The following is a 6,795-nucleotide window of genomic DNA, read 5'->3' on the forward strand; positions in this document are numbered from 1 at the left end:
TCGAGTCAAATAAATGCCAACTTTTTGCAGAAATATGCTTCATTTTCCATTTGGCACACAAAAGCCTCCCCCTATTACGAAATTCTCTCCATTGGGATGAACACAACCGTGGGTTTCGATGAACCCAGAAACCCGGCCACCGTAACCACCTCACCGGCCGCCGTTCAACGATGGCAAACCTAAAAAATTGATTTTTTAAAAGCTCTCAACCCCCTTATTTCAAATATCCAAACGATTTTCACAAAATGGCATCAGGGTTCCGTAGATCTAAAAAGTTAGTTTCGGATACCGTTCGAGTTTTAGATCAGAAAAAAGCAAGCATGCAAGGAACCAAGAATGAACAAAAATACGGTAAAAACACTACCTTTATTTCTTTTCGAAACGTTGTACAAAAGATTCGGTTTGCTTCTCCGTATTTGCTAGTGTTTCGTATATAAATCCCCCCTAATGGGTTTGATTACATTTATATTTATAGTCTAGATCTATGCTATTTTTAGACCTATTTTGAGTCCTAATAGAAATCGAATACTTTGTTTATTGCTTTGGTTGTTGATGCGAGATTTCTGGCGATGACTGCGTGATACATGCACCACATGCCCTAAAACTAAGGATGATGAATTTACTATACCACTTGGCCCTATCACACGAGGCCGGACCAAACTTCTTAAAGACAAGCTTCAAAGCGCAGTTCAAGCATTCATCCGGAAGGGTCTAATAGCAGCAGATTTGCAACAACTTTTTGAAGGGGATCCAGTTGTTATCCGGTCGACATGTCTTCTGGAGATACAACCGTCTGTCTCTTATCTTTCCAACGGTTTTTGAATCGCATCAATCCGATATCGGAAACTCAAGATATGGTCATTTTACTGAAGACGGTGCATGCAGGAAATCCTATACGGGATTAATACATTATTTTGTAAATATTACGAATTTTCAATATTTATATTGATTATTTGTAATATAATTTAATATAGGATGATTAATTATCTTTTAGGATCAAATTTATTATTTTATTAGGAATTAAGGTTGGGTTAAAACAATAATATTTTTAGTTATTATTATTTTATTAGGAATTAGGGTTAAAACATGTTTAGTTTATTAATATTTTATTCTTTAGTTATTTAGGACCTTTAGAATTCAACCCCTATATAAAGGAGGCTTCATTCAACTTTGTAAATCAGATTTCTTTGATCAATAATACAACAAGAGTTTGTTTTTGCAAGTGTTGATTGCCTTGTGCCTTCGAAGCTTTTTCTCCTGGAGTTCTTTCAAGTTCTTGTGAGGGAGATTAATTTTCACACTCCAATTTGCCTTTTCATCGCGACTAGGAGGGTTGGTTAGAGCCATATTATCGTGTTTGCCTTTTCATTGCGACTAGGAGGGCTCGATAGGACATTATCCATCGATTTTCCACATCCATCCACGCCATCAATCATCTTTACCGTTCACTTTCATAAGGGAGATCTTTGATTTCTTGGTTATTTTCTCTATTCTTAATTCCTTTATCTTTTGTTTATCTTATTTTAATCTTGTTTCTTTTCTTGTTTCTAGCACTAAAAGAAACCCTAAATAATCCTAGCTATTGCCGCCACCTTCCTCATTCATTCCTTATTGTTCTTCATCGAGTCTAGAGCTTTTCTAGGTTTGATTCTTTAACAAGAGCAACGTTCATCAATCCGCCACCGCTTCCCTATAAATTGGTATCATATTTGGGCCGATTCTTGGAGAGAAACAAGCAATCTTGCTTGTTCTTGCACACAAAACCGTCAAGGTACCCCAACGGAGCTAGTTCACAAACGATTCAGCGTTTCAGGTTCTTTTTATTTAATTTTAATTTAGATTTAAATCCTTCTTGTTAGTTTGCTATTTTTTTCAAAAAAACAAAATAAGGCAAAAAACAAAAAAAGCCAAAATTTCAAAAAAATTGAAAAAGAAGGTATTTAGGGCTGATTTTATCCATAAATTATATTCATTCTAATATTAATCCCCGGTCCAAATTTCACCCCAATCGGAGTTCATTGGAGCCTTCAAATACATCATTCAAGTTTCATCGGCATATTCGGTTTAGAATCTTGTCGAATTTCTTGAAAATTTTACAGGTGGAATTTCATGGTGAAAATTTCCATATTGAAACTTCATATATTGGAGATCATTCACACAAAATATCAGAATTTTTGTAGATCAAGAACAACTTCGAAAAAAGTGATCAAGAAAAATAGATTGTTTGAGGACTCACCGTTCAACAGAGTCTACTGGATACTACTGAAGGTATTTGGTTCTGAAATTTTACAGGTGGTTTCTTGACGCATCGAAAGACATTCAAGAAAGTTTTCAGAATTTTTGGACACCGGTAACCCCCTCAAAAATGTTTCTCAAGTTGATCCAGCGTTTTCTAGGTTTTCTGGTTTGGTCCCTTTTTCTTTGACTCTTAGTGCTTTAGGTTCTTTTGTTTTTCCTTGTTATTGTTCTTTTGCATTATCTAACACATTATCTTCTTTGTGTTAGTAGGACTAAAGAGTTTGCATACTTCTTCCTTCTTTGCATTCTCGTTCTCTTGGAGTCTAACCTTTGTTTGGCCTCTTAGAGCTTTTAGGTTTTTCTTATCGCCTTTGCTAGTAATCAAACTCCGATACGAACTGTGAAAGACTACTTGGTAAAGTGAGTTTTAAAGAGTACAAGATCGGCTTACTTGCCTCTCGTTGTGTTACTTTCTTGGAGTGACTTGTGAGGTTTCTTGCTTTGTTGAATTTATTTTATTTTATTCTACTTTAAAATCTTCTTTTGAGTGTTATAATTGCAGGATGTGCGACAATAACAATGAGACACTTACGGCTATCTTAGCCGCACTTGAACGACTCACAACTCAATTTGATCAACTTAACAATGCCTTGAGAGAATGGCAAGAACTACAACTGGATCAACCAAACCAGAATCCAAGGCCAAACAATGCTGAACTTTTGGCCCCCAGGTGAGCACAACCACGTTTTCAAACACCCGAACTCTTTGCAAAACCAAAGTTCACGATCCCGTCTTTTAAAGGAGACTACGACCCAGACAAGTACATCGATTGGGAAGGAAAAGTTGATCTCTTGTTCGCATACCATGACTGCCCCCAAGCTGAACAAGTTCCCCTCATCACCTTGGAATTCGAAGGATATGCTCACACTTGGTGGATGCAAACAAGGAAAAAGATCGACAACTACCAAATTCAACCAATCACGTCTTGGACCGAACTCAAACATGCCATGAGGAACTGATTTCTACCGACACATTATACAAGAGAAGTTAAACAATGACTACACCGACTTCGACAAGGTAGAAGTTCAGTTGAAGATTACTACAAGGAGATGCAGTCCTTACTCAATAGGGCTAACATAACTGAAGAAGAAGAGGACACCATGTCAAGATTCGTCGTTGGCTTAGACTCAAACATCACTGATCTTCTTGATCTCCATGGGTACGAAAACCTCGAAGATACACTAAAGAAAGCAATGACAATCGAAGCACAAATACAAAGGAGATTCCGATTCAGAGAACATTACCAAGGTACTTCATTCTCTTACCAATGTAATACTTCAAATCCTTCCTCATCTTCTACTCCATCTTCTCAAAAAAAGTCGAGAGATGACAAACTCGACAAAGAAAAACAACGACCAGCGAAGAATGAGACACTTCCAGCCCCTAAAGACGACACCCGAGCAAGAGACATCAAGTGTTTTAAATGCTTAGCAAGAGGCCATATCAGCCGCAATTGTCCAAACATGAGGACCTTAACCATACTAGGTGATGGATCTTACAATTCTGACTCTGATGACAACCTCGCCGACATTCCAGCACATGCCGAAGCCAAAGAAGACAGTGATGACTATGGAAGCGATGAGTACAATGGCACAATCTTGGTGATCCGTCATACATTGAACATCCAAGCATCCGACGAGTCTGACATACAACGTTCCAACATCTTCCACACACGCTGCCTAATCAAGGAACAACCATTCTCCATCATCATTGATAATGGTAGTTGTGTTAACGTCATTAGCTCCAATGTTGTTGAATCACTCAAACTTCCTTGCCAACGACATCCGAAACCTTATTGCTTACAATGGCTTAATGAGAGTGCCGAGATGAAGGTGGTTAAACAATGCCTCGTTAATATCAAGATGGGAAAGTATTGTGACGACGTATGATGTGATGTAATTCCGATGCAAGCATCCCACATTCTCTTAGGACGACCTTGGCAATACGACAATGATGTCACATATTATGGTCGAAAGAACATTTACACAATTCCAATAAAAGGTAAACCGTTCCGACTTAACCCCCTACCCCCCAAAGAGATTCTCATAGATCAACAACGAATTCTCAAGGAAACAGGGAATTTGAAACAAAAGGCAAAAGAGGTCACAACCGATAAAAGCCAAACAAATGACCCACGGGTGGTGAGTGAACCTCAATGTGAAAATAAAAGAGTGTCTCAAAACATTTATGCGAGTGCAAAAGACATGAGAGATACCCTTTTTCAAAATAGGCCGTGCATTCTAGTCCGTTTCAAGGACTCCATTTTATCAACTATCACTAACATCACAGATTTGCCTAGTGTGTTTTCTTCTCTATTACAAGAGTTTCAAGATGTCTTAAGCAACCCACCGGATGGTTTACCACCTACAAGAGGAATCGAACATCAAATCGAATTCATCCCTGGATCAACCATACCAAACCGCCCCGCTTACCGATGCAATCCTGAGGAAACGAAGGAATTGGAACGACAAATAGATTCATTATTACAAAAAGGACACATCCGTGAGAGTCTTAGTCCTTGTGCAGTTCCCATCATTCTAGTTCCAAAGAAAGATGGCACATTCCGAATGTGTGTAGATTGTCGACCTATCAATCGGATAACAATCAGGCATCCTATTCCACGCCTAGATGATATGTTGGATGAACTACATGGTGCAAGTATCTTCACCAAAATTGACTTGAAGAGTGGTTACCATCAAATTCGAATGAAAGAAGGTGACGAATGGAAAACAACATTCAAGACAAAGTTCGGCTTGTATGAATGGCTTGTTATGCCCTTTGGACTCACAAACGCTCCAAGCACCTTCATGAGATTAATGAATCACGTTCTTAAGGATTTTATAGGTAAATTTGTTGTCGTTTACTTTGATGACATTCTTATATACTCATCTTCTTTTGATTCTCATGTCATTCACGTTCGAATGGTTCTCAAAGTTCTTCGACGAGAACATTTATATGCTAACATGGATAAGTGTGTGTTTTGCAGTGATAAGCTTATGTTTTTAGGCTTTATAGTTAGTGTACAGTGTATTCATGTAGATAAAGAGAAGGTCAAGGTAATTCAAGAATGGCCCACGCCTATTTCCATCACCGAGGTAAGATCTTTTCATGGTTTGGCAAGTTTCTACCGTCGCTTTGTCAAAGATTTCTCAACCATTGCTGCACCATTAACCGAGATCATTAAAAAGTCAGTTGAATTCAAATGGGGACCACTACAACAAAAAGCTTTTGAACTTCTTAAAGATAAGTTATGTTCTGCCCCTATTCTTCGTCTTCCCAATTTTTCTAACACCTTTGAGCTAGAATATGATGCTTCAGCATAGGCATTGGTTCCGTCCTCATGCAAGAAAGACAACCTATCGCTTACTTTAGTGAGAAGTTAAAAGGTGCACAATTGAACTACTCTACCTACGACAAGGAACTTCTTGCACTCGTCCGAGCACTCGAAGTGTGGCAACACTATCTTCTCCCTAAAGAGTTTGTCATTCACACGGACCATGAATCACTCAAATGGTTAAATGGACAAGGTAAGTTAAACAAACGACATGCTCGATGGGTTGAGTTCATTGAATCTTTCCCTTACATCATCAAATACAAACAAGGGAAAGATAACATCGTAGCTGATGCATTATCCCGACGATACACACTTATCACTCGAATGCATGCTACTGTTCTGGGTTTTGCACATATCAAAGAACTTTATCCTAACGATCCAGATTTTTCTGAGATTTATAAACAATGTGTAAAAGGTGCTTTTAACAAGTTTTATCTTGTAGATGGCTTTCTTTTTCGCATGAACAGGTTGTGTATACCACAAAGCTCTTTGCGAGAATTCTTGGTTCACGAGTCACATGCCGGAGGACTTATGGGACACTTCGGTATTCAAAAAACACTTGATATGGTCATGGAACACTTCTTTTGGCCGCACATGCGTAAAACAGTGGAAAAGATTTGTGCATCATGCATCACGTGCAAACAAGCAAAGTCAAAGGTAAATCCTAATGGTTTGTATACGCCTTTACCAATTTCTTCTTCTCCTTGAATCGATTTATCGATGGATTTTATACTTGGCTTACCCCGCACTAAGAAAGGACGAGATAGTATTTTTGTGGTTGTGGACAGATTCTCAAAGATGGCACACTTCATTCCTTGCCATAAAACGGACTATGCCACACATATTGCTAATTTATTCTTTCGAGAAATAGTCCACCTTCATGGCATTCCTCGCACCATTGTGTCCGATCGTGACACTAAGTTCATAAGCCACTTTTGGAAGGTATTATGGGGTAAGATTGGCACAAAACTTCTCTATTCCACTTCTTGTCATCCTCAAACCGATGGACAAACCGAAGTAATAAATCAGATTCTAGGATCTTTTCTAAGAACTGTGGTAGATCAGGTTGCCAGTTTAGATGGTGAAAAGAAGGCTGCTCTTGTCAAAGACATTCACGCCAAAGCCAAACTCAAGATGGAGAAAACCTACGAGGCAATCGCAAA

This window comes from Hibiscus syriacus, unplaced genomic scaffold, assembly GCF_006381635.1.
Source record: "Hibiscus syriacus cultivar Baekdansim isolate YM2019G1 unplaced genomic scaffold, ASM638163v2 tig00110239_pilon, whole genome shotgun sequence".
Classification (NCBI taxonomy): domain Eukaryota; kingdom Viridiplantae; phylum Streptophyta; class Magnoliopsida; order Malvales; family Malvaceae; genus Hibiscus; species Hibiscus syriacus.